This window comes from Pseudophryne corroboree, chromosome 4 (genome assembly GCF_028390025.1).
Source record: "Pseudophryne corroboree isolate aPseCor3 chromosome 4, aPseCor3.hap2, whole genome shotgun sequence".
Taxonomy (NCBI): domain Eukaryota; kingdom Metazoa; phylum Chordata; class Amphibia; order Anura; family Myobatrachidae; genus Pseudophryne; species Pseudophryne corroboree.
In genome coordinates, this window is record NC_086447.1 from 12,625,517 (window position 1) to 12,642,811 (window position 17,295).

Below are 17,295 nucleotides of genomic sequence, written 5' to 3' on the forward strand. Positions count from 1 at the left end.
AACATTTCAGTATTATTTGACTTTTTTCAAGAACAAGCTAAAACAAGTGAAATCTTACCTTAAATAGTGAAAAGCCGTCCTGGCCGCCATGCCCGCCTCTCAGTCGCCGCGTGTCCCCTTCCAATGACGTCATTGCGCTTGTCCCATTCGCTCGCTGCAGCCTTCGGTCTGTCACCTCACTTCCTCCCTTCTAGTGACACCTTCCGGCGCCAACTGCATGGAACGCAGGCACGTGACCCGTCGTCGGAGGGGATGAGGGAAACCGGTGGTCGCCATGGTGACCTGTAAACAGCCAAAACAACACGTGATAGCATAATACAAACATATCAAATGACCAAAATAAAGATACATGTGAATATAAATATGAAAAATAAATGAAGGAGTAAAATGTGTTGTGTAAAAATCTACCAACCGGGCGGTGTAAGATACAGCGGGCTAAAAACACTTGAAAGCCCCTGTAATGGTATATTAAAAAGTGAAAAAAACATGAAAGAATTCAGACGGCAGCGCACTGCCCAATGAGGGAATGTAAACAAAAAAATAAGATTAAAATCCTCGGAAGAGGAGATTCGGGTAAATAAACGAATCGTGAGTGCTGGTAACTGATGCATGGCTCAAAAATAAGTGCAGCCACAGTTGGCAATGCCAAACAGAAAAATGACTGCTATGTCTATAAGACTGGTATAGATGCACTGGGTGTTGTTAAATATACTACTTGAAAACCTGTAGAAAAAAAACCTATAGAAAAAATTTATAGGTTGTCAAAAAACAGGGAACTAACTATCCTTATCATTACTGCAACTCTACTTGTGGTCCTGCAATGTGCTGAAAACAGGCATTATGCGAGGGGAGCGTTATGTGGATGGGACTCCCTTAGGATACCTGCCGCCATGTTATACTTGTGCTGCTGTCTAATGTATGTTATGTGTGCCTGATGTATTACAATGCGCAAATTGATGAAAGCTCCAAAACCATGCGAAGTTACAGGAAACAGGAGAAAGACAACGACTCATTTAAGCCAAAGGGTGTAACTGAGTTCATTCTCTGGACCCAATGCTGTAAATCCTTTTCTACCCCGCAGGCTATCGCTGGCCCACTAGGTCTATACTATACCCCCAGCATTACCACATGGCAAACTATATAAGCCAAACCCACACATTATATCAATTGGAATATACATGTACAATTAATAATTAAAGTACAGATATTTATCCCTTCACAATTCATCTATATACATATATACTTATTTTATTATATATATTTATTATTACAGTATCCACATATATTTATTATAAAATTCCCTTAACACAATATATATATATTCATCAAACATTTATTAGATTATTAATAAATATTAAATTATTGCTAAACTATCAGTAATAACTATTAATCAGGTTACATATATATGGGTAACCCAATTCACATTATTAGTGCTGTGCACTGGACAATTTTCGGGTTTTGGTTTTGAATTCGGTTCTGCGGCCGTGTTTTGGATGCAGACGCGTTTTGGCAAAACCTCCCTGAAATTTTTTTGTTGGATTCGGGTGTTTTTTTTTACAAAACCCCCTCAAAAACAGCTTAAATCATAGAATTTGGGGGTCATTTTGATCCCATAGTATTATTAACCTCAATAGCCATAATTTCCACTCATTTTCAGTCTATTTTGAACACCTCACACCTCACAATATTATTTTTAGTCCTAAAATTTGCACCAAGGTCGCTGGAAGGCTAAGCTAAGCGACCCCAGTGGCCGACACAAACACCTGGCCCATCTAGGAGTGGCACTGCAGTGTCAGGCAGGATGGCCCTTCAAAAAAATAGTCCCCAAACAGCACATGATGCAAAGAAAAAAAGAGGTGCAATGAGGTAGCTGTGTGACTAAGCTAAGCGACCCAAGTGGCCGACACAAACACCTGGCCCATCTAGGAGTGGCACTGCAGTTTTCTAGAGAGAGGATGAGTGCTTCCATCCTCATGTGAAGCTGAACCACTAGCCATGAACATAGGCCAGAGCCTCAGCCGTTCCTTGCCACTCCGTGTCGTAAATGGCATATTGGCAAGTTTACGCTTCTCCTCAGACGCTTTTAATTTTGATTTTTGGGTCATTTTACTGAACTTTTGTTTTTTTGATTTTACATGCTCTCTACTATGATATTGGGCATCGGCCTTGGCATACGACGTTGATGGCATTTCATCGTCTCGGCCATGACTAGTGGCAGCAGCTTCAGCACGAGGTGGAAGTGGATCTTGATCTTTCCCTATTTTACCCTCCACATTTTTGTTCTTCATTTTTTAAAGTGTTAAATTATATGCCAGTATCAATAGCAATGGCATACTACTATATATACTGCGCACAACTGAAATGCACCACAGGTATGGATGGATAGTATACTTGACGACACACAGGTAGGTAGAGCAGTGTCCTACTGTACCATACTGCTATATGTTATATACTGGTGGTCAGCAAAATTATGCACTGTACTCCTACTATATACTACAATGCAGCACAGATATGGAGCGTTTTTCAGGCAGAGAATGTATAATACTGGTGGTCACTGGTCAGCAAAACTCTGCACTGTACTCCTCCTATATAATACTGCTGGTCCCCAGTCCCCAAAATAAAGCAGTGTGAGCACAGATATATGCAGCACACTGAGCACAGATATGGAGCGTTTTTCAGGCAGAGAACGTATAATACTGGTGGTCACTGGTCAGCAAAACTCTGCACTGTCCTCCTATATAATACAGCTGGTCCCCAGTCCACACAATAAAGCAGTGAGCAGAGATATTTGCAGCCAAATGAATAAAACTGAGAGGACGCCAGCCACGTACTCTCACTATCATTTCCAATGCATGAGTGAAAAATGGCGGCGACGCGCGGCTCCTTATATAGAATACGAATCTCGCGAGAATACGACCACGGGATGATGCCATTCGGGCGCGCCCGGGTTAACCAAGCAAGGCGGGAAGATCCGAGTCTGCCTCGGACCCGTGTAAAAAGAGTGAAGTTCGGGGGGGTTCGGATTCCAACGAACCGAACCTGCTCATCACTACACATTATGAGTGCTAGCTCCAAAGTAGTTAAACAGTAAGTTGAATGTAGCATATTGTACCTTTTACCAGGGCTGCCACCAGAAATTGGAGGCGCGGGACTGACAAAATAGACAAGGCCCCTACCTCTCCCCAAAAAATTCTGCTGCGCTGCTCCACCCCTATGTAATGTCATACATTGTGACGTTACATATTGGTTAAGTGTTGTGAACCTACAAGAACGGTTTATAGAGAACTGATGCGCACATTGTATTAAGAAGGCTTGCCGCTGATTCACAGACTGGTGCAGCTCTACAGGTATTGGCGGTAGGAGCAAGGGGTGGGCCCCCCTATCTGTAAGGGCCTGGGACACCAGTCCCCACAGTCCCCCCTGATGGCTGCCCCGCCTTTTAACGTTTTATTTTGTTTATAAATATAGACGCACATAATTGATTAATGTATGTGAACGATAGACTACTTTATATAAATGTTGTTTATTGAGGAAAGGTCAGTATCAGCCTATGTATCAGGAATATGAAAGAACACTTTATTTTCTTTTTACAAGATTTAAAGTATATTACATACATAAGAATTCCAGATACACAGAGAAATATTTTGAAATCTTGTTGACATTCAATATTACAAATCCAGGAAGGTCACTATGTTCTAGCAAAGTCCATAGTATGTTTAATATTAAGTCTCTCAGAAATAATATTAAGACCAACCTTTCCAATTTTTATGGGGTTTTTTTTATTAAAAGTAACTTGAAAGTATGTTTCAATATGAACAACAAATATGAGGAACAATTTGGTGTTGTTTCCAAACAATGAGAATTTTCATGGTATCCAGTAAAGAAAAAGAGTAAGAAGACTCTAGTAGAGGGAAGAAGAAAAGGTGAGAGGGAAGGAAGTAATGGATCTGGCTATCAAACATCTGGTGAATCATCGAATTCATAAAAACCTAGAAAAAACTTTCATGTCTGTGTTTCAATTGGCAGGGAGTCAATGGGGTATATGCAGTCCTGCTGTCGAAAAACGGACCAATTGACGGATATGTGCGTCCTGGATTCGACTTTTTGGACGGCACAAAAGTGTTTAAACCCCCCCCCCCCCCCAAAAAAAAAATGCGTGGGGTCCCCCCTCCTAAGCATAACCATCCTCAGGCTTCCGGATTGGCTGAAGGGACCCTCTGTGACAGAAGTCACGGGGGGTCCCGGCATTCGGAGAAAGGGGTCCCATGTATAAACATGGGACCCCTTTCAGTGAGTGATCCGGGTAAATGCAGTTTGTTTTTTTGCCAAGTACATGGATTACAGAACAGAAGAGGACAGATCTACAATGGATTTTGGTGAGTATAATTTTATTTTCAGGTACACCGTGGATTCTACTTGGAGAAGTGGACCGACCCTCGTGTCAACATAGGTAAGTAAGTGTGTGTTGGCATGTATGGAATAATGGCAAGTTTTACTTTCACGGAGTGTACTGTTTTTATTTGGGTATTTTTTTTGCAGTAGAACTACAGGTACCAGCGCCCCCCCCCCCCCCCCCCCCCGCATTCTGGTACTCGTGGTTTTCCAGGTACCAACTTGCGGGGGATGCTTGCTGGGATTTGTAGTTCTGCTACAAAAAAACAATACTCTTTTATTTGACACAAGGCTATCGGGTTCCGGTCTATAGACAGATAGTTAAAAGATAGACAATCATTAGTTAGACACTATATGGTCGACAGTCAAAATTCAGTCATGGTCAAAAGTCAGACAAGGTCAAAAGTCAGACAAGGTCAAAAGTCAGACAGTCAAAAGTCAGACAGGGTCAAAAGTCAGAAAGGATCAAAAGTCAGAAAGGGTCAAAAGTCAAACAGTCAACAGTCAGACAAAAAAAATGTTTGATTTTTCTGTTTTTTACATCTTTTGCCTCATTTACTATCCATGTCACACAAACTATTACCTTTTAGTAAAGTTGTGAGCGAAGCGGAATGAGACATCGAGCCCAAAGCATGGCGAGCGGACAAATTTCACCAATTTTGGGTTAAAGATGTTTAAAAACATACAAAAAATTATTTTTTGTGTGTCTGACTTATGACCCTGTCTGACATTTGACTGTCTGACATTTGACTGTCTGACTTTTGACCCTGTCTGACTTTTGACCCTGTCTGACTTTTGACTGTTTGACTTTTGACCCTGTCTGACTTTTGACTGTCGACCATATAGTGTCTAACTAATGACTGTCTATCTTTTAACTGTCTATGAGCTATACCACACCAAGGCTATCAGCCACCCATCCGTAGCCCTTGGATGGGGGGACAGCCTCAGGCTTCACCCCTGGCCCTTGGGTGGCTGGATGGGAGGGACCCCTTGAATTAAGGGGTCCCCACTCTTCCAGGGTACCCCGGCCAGGGGTGACTAGTTGGGGATTTAATGCCACGGCCACAGTGACCGATATAAAAGTGTCCCCCGGCTGTGGCATTATCTCTCTGACTAGTAGAGCCCAGTGCTGGTGTTAAAAATATGGGGGACCCCTACGCTTTTTGTCCCCCGTATTTTGGCACCAGGACCGGATGCAGAGCCCAGTGCTGGTTGTGAAAATACGGGGGATCCCCTGTCATTCCCCCCCCCCCCCCCCCCCCGTATTTTTACAACCAGGACCAGCTCAAAGAGCCCGAGGCTGGTTATGCTTAGTAGGGGGGACCCCATGCATTTTTTTTCTTGATTTTTATTTTTTTGTGTCAAAAATGCCCCGTTTTTCGACATTTGCGGCAATTCGACCGCAATTGCATATACCCCAATATATTCATTCCATAGGAGAAAAAAATTCTTTATGCAAGTGTCTTTACATAACGAGGTTTCAATCCAATCCATTTTGAAAATAAAGAAGAGTTGTTGCTGAAACATTTTACCAGTAGGAGGTGAATAAGAAATCTATTAACGCAGGATGCGTATACAGGCTATTGCAGATATAATTGTAAGAAGTTTAATCGTTGGGGAGGTTAAATTGGTGTCAGCATTCGAAATTCCCAATATCGCCCATTCAGGTGTCAGCTGGCATTCCGGGGTGATATTTAAAATTACAAAGTGTAATATCTGTTTCCAGAATCGTTTTATTGCGTGGCAGCCCCAGAAGATATTGAAAAGATAAGATGAGGAAGAGGAGGATTTAGGGCAACTAGAGGAATCTATGGTTTAAAAAGGAGAGAGTGAGGAACTGCGCTATTTCTCCTATTTGCCAGTAGGGACATTTAATACAGGACTCAATTACCGGCATTGCCCCATATACATGGACATTGGTTTCTGGCGACGGGACGAGTCACTACATTGCAGAGACTGCTTATATGCACAAATCGCAGACTACAGAGCCCATAATAAGATTCCTTTATAAGACCAAAGACCACAGAGTAATAAGGTTATTCACTAGAGCATACACCAGTGGGGTAAAACGCTTTCACAGTGTGCCCACAGGGTATGTTTGTCTATGTGTCATTTGTTTGTATTGTGTACCGGTACTAGGAGGGTATATAGGAATAGCACACACATATCGTTGCACAAATTTATTAAATCGATATAGCATTTTTATGAAGATTTTATGCCAATAAATTGTTTATTTATTCACTAATACTGTCTCATTGTGGACTTTTTTATAGAATATAATATTGATATCCTTGCTCTAGCTAGGATGCGCTAAACACCTCATCCATTTCATAGAGAATCTATGGCCCTAATTCAGACCTGATCACTATGGTGCGTTTTTTGCATCCCTGCGATCAGGAAGTCGCCACCTACAGGGGGAGGGTATTGGCTGTGTGCAGGGGTGCGAACGCTTTTCTAGCAGAACTTTCTGCTCAGCCCAGGACTTACTCAGCCGCTGCGATGATCCGGGCCAGAGCTGACCCCAGAAACCCTCCCACCAAACACCTGGTCACTCCTGCGTTTTCCTGGACACACCTACAAAACGGTCACTTTCCACCCACGAACGCCCACTTCCTGTCACTCTCCTTTCGATCGCCCGTGCGATCGCTTTTTTCACACCATCCCGTCGCTATGCACCGATGCCCGGTCCAGTCGTCCAATGCGCCTACGCATTGCGGTACATACGCATGCGCAGTTCGGACCTGATTGCAGAGTGAGAAAACGCAGCTTAGCGATCAGGTCTGGATTACCCCATATAATACCTATAAGATTTGCTCTCCCGGGCGATAGATAGCCACTGTAAAAGATTTTGAGACGCATTTCTTTATATGAAATTGCATAGAGTGTTCAGAGAGAATATAAGAGTTGATAGAATTTTGTCCGAATTGACAAAGCTAAATATTTATCTGATATAATACCCTTTGTGAGGTCTAAGAACACTGTACGCTATTTACGTATGGAGTACTGTAAGGGTACGCACGTTGCGTAACGATCGCTTAGCCGTAGTCGAGACGCTCAAGCGTCACGTTCGCTCACGGCCAAGAGATCACAGGCAGGCACGCCATTGGCTGCCGACTAACGTAATGATTCGCTATAGCATAGCGGATGCTCGGGACCACGAGGAGATCACCAGCGGCGCTGACGCTCACAATGTTAAACCTTTATATCTAAACCATAAACAGTGTATTATGCAGTAAAACCTTAGTGTAATGATAGAGTGTAAATGCAACACAGTATAACCTTATTAACTCAAAAGCTGTTCGAGCGTCACCGACGCTCTGAGAATACTTAACACTATAAGAAATACACAGATACCGTGCTCAGGGTCCAACGCCTGATATATATATATTATGAATGATATACTTGCAAAAGAATTAACACAATACAAGTCATACACTACAATATATCATAGACTACCTAACCAGATAACTACACAGGAAATACAATACAATACAATTACGTTTTAAGGGAAAATAAGAGAGAAAGAAGAGAAGAGAGAGAGAGAGAGAGAGAGAGATGGCTCACAATAACAAGAAGATCAATATGATTGCGGAGAAGACTTACGCACAAGGGGAAACGATCGCATGCGCCTCGATATCCAGCTCCCGATTATCAGCAATGAGAACCGTTGAAGAGAGTGAACTGGATATGGTCGGCTTGTCTATTTATGCCCCACACACAATACAATTCAATGGTCCCTACAATCTCATTGTTCATTGGACACAGGAATTCGGCTTCGCATTATAACAAAAGGTCATAGGTTGATTCATACAGGTGGGCTGTGGCTACTTCCAACTGTTCAGGTGGGTGGGATACTGGGTTTCCCGCCGCATGGCTAAGTAAGAGCAAATAATAGTAAATGGACATAAACTTCTTATGTCCATAACTATTCGCACGAGCGATTAATCCGCTCCAAACCAACACCGGAATATAGCTAATTAAATACTCTTCCGATGGGTACTAAACACCACTGTATGACCCCTGTTAGACCCTTCGTACAATACAAAGAGGGATCTCTCTGTCCAGGAACATGCTATATTAACTAAACTTTCAGAATCTATCAAAGGGACCATGATCTACAAAATACATTATATAGTGAAAATATGTAACGATTGAGTCGCACGCTACGATCACATAAACTCTACCGTAAATACGCATACCGTGCGCCTGTGGGTGCCCGCGACTATGAGTATGCGCACGCACGGGAGAGCGTACGCATGCGCAGCACGGACCTGTATGAGGTGCAAAATATGGCAGTGTGCATAGAGATATTTTTCTGACTTTGACAGTCCACCCTTTGGCAGTCAACAATAACTGCCACTTTCTAAAACATTTCAAAAAGAGAAAAATACATGTCAGGGGTTAATACATTTCCATGGTTGGGTAAGGGAGGAGAGAGGAGAAGGTGTGAAGAGGGTATGACCTAGTGAGATAGCAGAAGCATGTGTGTATGAGTCCATGTTTGGGGGGTCATGTATCATCGTGCCGTACGTGTTGTACATCAAGCTTCGAGGTATTGCGAAGTATACATTTGAATTCCTTCTTATCCCGTATTAAGGGTCTGTGGATGGGCTGTCAAACTCTACCGAGCTCTTTTCGGCTGTGGTTGTAACAAAATGGGGGAGCACATTTTAGTTGATGATACATGAATGGGGGAATTATGTGATTGCTGATATCTGTGCCTGTGTTCCCTATCGACTATGTGTGTCATTACCTGAGGGTTGTAGAAATGAAGATAAAGAACACTTATGGTAAATGCTGTGGTATTCTATGTCAGGTTAATGTACATTTGTCGGTTGAAGTCTTGTTCGGTGTCTGTTGGTTGCAGTCTTCTTTGTGCTTTTGCCCATAAGGTGCGAGCAAAAGCTTATGTCAATGTCCATAGATTTACAAAAGTGTTGGGCTAGCGTAATTTTAAAATTTCTAGGGAAACTGGGGATCTATGGCATAGTTCATCAAATATCCGTGTATAAGGTTGTCAAAACTTCTTCTTTGATCTATCCGTTGTCTGTATATCGGCTCATCAAATTCCTCGTCCAAGTGGGTCTTTTTACCTTGGAGGAAAACGGAAAAACAGGTGAAAGAAACGGACCGTATAATCGCATTTTCATTACATCATTGTTTCTACCGTTGGGTCATAAATCAAGTCCATTGGAATTACAGTTTCCTCACTCCTCAGACTCATCACTCTGGTACTTTGTTTGCACTTCACTAAAGCCTGACCGCATCTAAATATCAATCCAATCGATATAATGACACCTAAGATACATAGAAGAAACTTCCCAACATCCATTATGACTCCTTGAGCCCAGTCTCCTAAACCAGAGAACCAATTTTGTGGGTTTAACCATGACACCCAACCAGTCAGCTCATTACCTACAGCAGCAAGAGTGAGATTGTGTCTCCTGCGAAATTCCCACTTCAATTGGAGAATATCATCCATCTTTTGGTCTATGACCTCGACCGGATCCTCGGTGCTATTCGTGATATATGTGCAACATTTCACGCCGTATTGCGTTGCCAGTGTGACACAATATCCGCCTGTCACTGCTGTGAGGTAATTGAGAACCATTCTATGCTGTACCAGTTCTGTTTTGTAAGCTTGAAGTTCCCTTCCAGTATACCTAAACGTGTCATCATACATTTCAGTGATATTATCTAACAAATTTGCGAGCGTAGAGATGTATCTATAGTTCATCACTCCCCTAGCGGTGCGAGTGAAATCTAACTCAAGCAGAACCTGAATCCCGGTGGATTCATGGATCAGATCAGAGGCCGGATGCTCTGACCTTTCTGTCAGTTGCCTTTTAACTACGTGCTCGTAATGGGTGTGAGTATAAGGAGCTTGGGCACCACGGTGTATGTCTTTCATTTTGGCATGTGATACAGTCATTACTTCAGGCAGTACTTTTCCAATATAACACAATCTTTCAGAGTTTGGGGCAAGCCACTTATACGCCTTTCTCACGCATATGAAATATGCATCATCGGGGAGAACATATAGGACGGATTAGGACATAACCATATTACACACCTTCCATGTGACATCTCCTAACCCTAATTCTTCCATCTGCTTAGTACACGTATCAGGTTGTACGATATGTGCACAGTATCCTGGTGATACCTCTCCAACTCTCGTAATCCTATTTCCTAAGGTATACCTATACCGGAAAGATTTTCCTCTACTGGCTATGTGGCGTATAAGCTCTGTATCTGTAGGCATTCTATCTGCTCTATGCGAAAAGGTCATGGTTTGGTTACTCCATGACACTTCCCAATTTCCCGGCTTTTGGGGATTGGAGATGTTAAAACATAATAGGGACCTATCCACATGGTATTGGTGGAGCTTCAAACTAGGAGGGCTGGAGATATTAAACCTCCTGTCCACCGGTCTCCCACCACTTAACTCAAGTACCTCCCCTAACGTTAAAGGAAATGGTACTAGCCCTGATTTGCTATGACCTTGAGGTACTTGAGAGCATACCCAACAATCTGTTTTATTTAACACACTGCCCACTAAGGAGTGATAGTCACTCAATGGATGCCGGTCCATATGGATATTAAAACTGGATTGGCATTTCTTAATGCACCCATCCTCCACTACGTTGTTACAGAGCCGGTAGGTTATGTTGAAAAAGGTATATAATAAATTTAATAAAAAAATGATTCACTCCTGAGGAAGCTGGGTGTCAACACCAGCGAAACGCATCGAGTTAGAGACTGCTGGTCACATCCTCAAAACTATCCTCAACATTGCTGGATCTTTTCATCACCATCACCCACACGGCATCAATTGGACAGCATTTCCCTGGACATTTCCATTTGCGGAGAAATTGGAGGTTTCCCTATCTGCTTGAAACGCTTGCATTGTTATGCTTCAAAGGGACATTCTTCACTCCATCGCTTTCATCAACTCTCCAATAAGTTCATGGACATAACTCCAGAGGAAGTCCTAGCCGGGGTATGAATTAACATATGTTGAGGAAATATGTGGATGTGCCATTCTACATGATCATTTAAACTCCTAATTATGCTATTTAGGCATCTGTGATTTTATGATATTATTTTTATTAAATTTATTATATACCTTTTTCAACATAACCTACCGTCCTGAATTTGTTTTAAATTATAGTATTATTTTTAATTTTTACAACTTAGCGCTGGTGACTACTACTTTTATTGCATATATATTTCTTTGGGGAATTACCACCCCCTACACCAGCAGCTTCCTGACAGTGCACTCTATTTCTTTCATACACAGTTGTTACAGATCCTACAGATACAGTTTTCTTCAGCTAACAATCCTTAAAAGAAAATGTTTACAGATAACATGGCTGCTAGATCGTTTCCGGTACTCGCCTTTGCTTGGTGATTGGGTTGTTATTGGAAATTTACACCTCTATCTTTATCATCAGGACCTTTCTGGATCCTTTCTCGACCTCACTGATACTCTCACCGAAACAGACTGCTCTGGTCAACATCATGGTCAACAGGAAAATCCATATCACAGTCTCTTGGGGCAAGTCCATCTTACTGGAGGAGAAAAGAAGAAACTTGTAATGGGGTACAGAAAATCAATTTGAGGGGGAAAGAAACTTGTTACGATGATTAGTTCTCTAGTCTTGTTGTTCTTCTTGTTCTGTCGTCATCTCAAAGGTGCTGTCTCTCAGTCTTCCAAACAAACATTCCGGTGATGCAATATTCTTCCAAACCAGCGATCTTTCTGTAAGGAGCAAAAATCCTGCATCACCATTTGTCTAACTGAGGGGTGACATACCATCTTTAAACCATGAAAACATGAGTGAGAAGAGAGAAAACAAAAAAAAACAACAGAGAGAGAGAACACTTCATATGTATATGTATATTACATAAATCAACAATAACCAACAATAGGAAAAGAGAAAAAAAAACATTTTTCAAACATTTTAAAACATTGTCAGATCGTCAGGCTGCCATATCTATATGTCCAATGGTTTCCTTGCGCAGTCCCTTCCCCACCAGCACCCCCATTACTCCACTGTCTGTATCTGGCCAGGATACATTGATGTGGATAGGTCATGCTGGGGTTTGGTAGACTTCTGCAAAGACCAAGCAGATATGCAATGTTTGAGTCCTACCAATAATCGTCAGAGATGGGGAGAGAGAAAAAGAAACATTTCACAGATACATTTACAACGTTTCACCCGGTCATTCCTGTGTCTTCAGGGAATGACCTCCCAATTTATTAACTGTTACCTCAGGCTTACCATCCATCCTAGTGATCACCTTTCTTGACTACATCTCATGAGTGTGGGCCAAAATTCTTCCTATCTGATCTCTGATTATAATTTGGTGTGTCATTACTTTGCTCATTTCTTGGTCTAGGGGGTCTAACTTTATGTGGGCTGTTACAGTTGCTGGCATAATGCCCTTCTCTTTTACAAAGATAACAAATCCTGGGCTTCCTCCACGTGTCAGTGATCTGAGGTTTTGGTTGATTTGATGCCTCCTCAAACGCTCGGATGCTCATCACCATCAACCGTTTTCCCTGTACTTCCCTGCTTCCTTGGATATCATGGTTAGGTTGTTGTCTAGGAGATTGATATGACTTTTGTATTTCTCTTGATCTACAATCTCTCGCAAAGTGTCCCTTTTTATGACAATTGTAACAGACTTCCACATTTAAATTTCTCGCAGGGGTGTGGGGCTTTTGTTGGAGTGGTCTTGTGGTTAGGGCCTGTATACTTGCTGCCATTAACTTGTCACTTAGTGACTCTCTGTATCTGGTGATATTCTGATCATGATCAATAGCGGCCTCTCTTAATGCGGCCACCGAGATATCTCTCCAGTTTGGGTTGGTGGTCTGTACCCTTGTTCTTAATTCATCCTTTAAACCATTCATTAATACCTTAACCGCTATTCCTTTATGCTGTGCCTTTGTCTTGATGTCTGTGATCCCAGTGTTTCTAGCCATTATTTGCAGTGCTCGATTGAAATAATTAGAAATACTTTCCCTTTCGTTTTGCCTTATGGAGAAAATTTCATTCCACTTGACAGCGGCTGGGAAATATACTCCCAACTGTCGGTTGATCTGCTTAATACATTCCTGATTGTGTTCCTCCGTACAAGGTACCTCCGTGTCTAATTTACAATCAGCAATGAATTTTGCAGGGTCAACACTGGAGGGCAAACATGTCCTCAGCACGGTTCGCCACTCTTTGTTGGTGGGTTCTGTGGCGTTTCCTAGTTCTTTAATAAACCTTTGACATGCGGCTAGATTTTTCCTAGGATCAGGAAATTCAGACATAATTGACCTCAATTCGGTCCGGGACCAGAGACAGCGCATTGCACTGTCCTTGACGGGAATGATTCCCTGATCGTCAGTCTTCCCATTGGGGACTGCGATCACCCTGACCGGATCAAACTCAACTACATCATCTTGTGTTGGTCTTACAATATGGGGTACATCTGTTTGTGCGTGATATAAAACTTTGTACGTACCTGTGGACACGACCTCACCTGACCCTCCGTTAGGGGGTTTGATTATTGCCTTTACCGATTTGGTCGCGTCCACCTGGATGTCTTGTGTGATGGTTGTTGGAAGAGGTGCCGACATCGTTCTGGGCTCACTTTCTTGCAGGTAATCCTGAGGGAAGTTTAACATGGGGTGCGACTTGCACAGGTTAATAGTTGTACATTTAACAGTATTACAATTATCATTGTTACATTTATTACATTATTCTTATCATCTATAATACAGTTGTTAAGAGCGTTTTTGTTGTTCAACATTGTGCTTTTCTCCGCAACCATAACCCTCTCCATCGCCATGTCTCTCCTCCCAAGATAAGAGTCAGATATGTCAGTTACCTCTCTTTGAAATTCACTTTCCTGTTGCCAAAGTTTTAAATAATCATAATGTTTGCTCCGTCTCTTTGCTGATTTAATGAGACCTATCCTCCTCCTTAGATTCAGTAACACTTCTGGGCTAAAGCTGCCTATTTTCGGGAACTTCTCCCCGTCATGTACAGTCATTCTCTCCCATTCATCACATAAAACCTCTGTGTGTGAACCGTATTTTTCACACATCACGTACCTTGCCGTCCCGATTGGTCGGTTAACTAAATCAACCCGAACCGAGGTTGATCGCCCCCTACCTGAACAACTGGCCCCCATAACTCGTAGGGGTTGCTTTTCTTCAGCGAACCCTTACAAAAAAACCAAGATGTCCTGGGCAGGCTGGCGGCGAAGTTTACCGAGTACTCCACTCACTCCTCGCCCACGTTGGCCAGTACTGCAATCACTGTATCCAGAGCTGTGGTACCCAACCCAGGGCCCCTGTGAACCTTTATTTACTGGGGCGCGTTCCCCAGCAAGTATCGGTTGTTGGATAGTTCCTAAGTGAGCAGCGAACTTCCCTTAAAATAAAAAAATTACACAAATCACGTTAGAATGTACAAATAGCGTTTGTGACCCCTTTACTCTAGTGGTACTAGGTCAGATTACTAACTAATGTACACAATTACGTGCGGTACAATCGTTCAGAACATAAGCAACTAATCTTATGTACGGAGCGACCAACGGAATCGAAAATTGCGGCTGCGAAATCCGTCAGCCAGAGCTTGTATGGCCTATATGGGTGTTGCACCAACCCTTTCTTGGTGTTGTGCCTCTTGACTCTATAGCGGACTTCCTTGTCTGCTGTACCTGGACCTCCTGGTCTGTTCTGGACCTCCTGGTCTGTGCTACAGTATGACCTCTTGGTCCGCTATACTCTAATGCTCAAATTTTATGCTTAACCAGGGATGCCTCCCTAGCCACCATGTACGTCACTTACACGTATGTACCTTCACGAGAACTCGATACTTTTCTTGTGGTTCAACCTCAAAATTGTATAAAACACACTCACTCACCACATGTACACTTTTGTTTCTCTTTCTATTTCTGCGCAGAAATTTTCTCTTTAAACCAGATGTGTTGTAAATTAGGAGGAGGATCTGTTAATTTAAATTTCGGACACCAAAATAGATTTGCGCTATTTATCGCGTTGCGTTATTTATTGCGTAAAAATAACACTTGTGATTTGAGTTACGTGGGCGTACACGGACGCTCCGTTGTGTAATATACGCTGCGTGCGTCGGCCTTTGGGTTGCGTACGCAAGTCTCAGTCCTTTGTTAGAGACACGTGTACGCAAAGCAAAGATCCACCGTAACACAATTTATACGTTTATCAATGTAGATGATCCTTTATCATCTACCGCGCACCACACTGACTTCGCCTTGTCTCTCAGGCAAAGCTGTGTGTTTGTCTATACTTTAACTATATTACCTTTACTCTTAAACTATGAAATAGCGGCAAATCTCTCTTAGTACGTTTATCAACTTATAAAAATGGCAAACAGAAGAGTGACATATGAAAATACACGAGTGAAAAAGAAATGCAGATATATACGTGCGTGCGTGTGTACGCAAGACAGAAATAAACAGTTTTAAAAGACACTAGTGTGTTGTTCTTACCTCCGGTTCCCGGGTTCCTTCAGCACTCTTTACTTAAGCAAAGCAGACGCTTATCCCGTCAGCACTGCAAAGAACATGATCTCCCGCCCTTTGCTGATGGATAATGTCTGCTGAATCTACCTAGTGCAGATATGTGAAGGACTGGACGAGCCCGCAATTGACAAAGCTAAATATTTATCGTATATAAAACCCTTTAAGAGGTCTAAGAACACTGTACGCTATTTACGTATGGAATACCGTAAGGGTACGCACGTTGCGTAACGATCGCTTAGCCGTAGTCGAGACGCTCAAGCGTCACGTTCGCTCACGGCCAAGAGATCACAGGCAGGCACGCTATTGGCTGCCGACTAACGTAATGATTCGCTATAGCGTAGCGGACGCTCGGGACCACGAGGAGATCACCAGCGGCGCTGACGCTCACAATGTTAAACCTTTATATCTAAACCATAAACAGTGTATTATGCAGTAAAACCTTAGTGTAATGATAGAGTGTAAATGCAACACAGTATAACCTTATTAACTTAAAAGCTGTTCGAGCGTCACCGACACTCTGAGAATACTTAACACTATAAGAAATACACAGATACCGTGCTTAGGGTCCAACGCCTGATATATATATATTATGAATGATATACTTGCAAAAGAATTAACACAATACAAGTCATACACTACAATATAACATAGACTACCTAACCAGATAACTACACAGGAAATACAATACAATACAATTACGTTTTAAGGGAAAATAAGAGAGAAAGAGGAGAAGAGAGAGAGAGAGAGAAATGGCTCACAATAACAAGAAGATCAATATGATTGCGGAGAAGACTTACGCACAAGGGGAAACGATCGCATGCGCCTCGATATCCAGCTCCCGATTATCAGCAATGAGAACCGTTGAAGAGAGTGAACTGGATATGGTCGGCTTGTCTATTTATGCCCCACACACAATACAATTCAATGGTCCCTACAATCTCATTGTTCATTGGACACAGGAATTCGGCTTCGCATTATAACAAAAGGTCATAGGTTGATTCATACAGGTGGGCTGTGGCTTCTTCCAACTGTTCAGGTGGGTGGGATACTAGGTTTCCCGCCGCATGGCTAAGTAAGAACAAATAATAGTAAATGGACATAAACTTCTTATGTCCATAACTATTCGCACGAGCGATTAATCCGCTCCAAACCAACACCGGAATATTGCTAATTAAATACTCTTCCGATGGGTACTAAACACCACTGTATGACCCCTGTTAGACCCTTCGTACAATACAAAGAGGGATCTCTCTGTCCAGGAACATGCTATATTAACTAAACTTTCAGAATCTATCAAAGGGACCATGATCTACAAAATACATTATATAGTGAAAATAT

General features: G+C 42.3%; 1 protein-coding gene across 1 annotated transcript in view; it reads left to right on the forward strand.

The window, feature by feature from the left end:
• The window catches only part of LOC134910693 (fucolectin-like), a 104,338-nt gene that overhangs the window by 68,372 nt on the left and 18,671 nt on the right, over positions 1-17,295 (forward strand). The window lies entirely within an intron of this gene.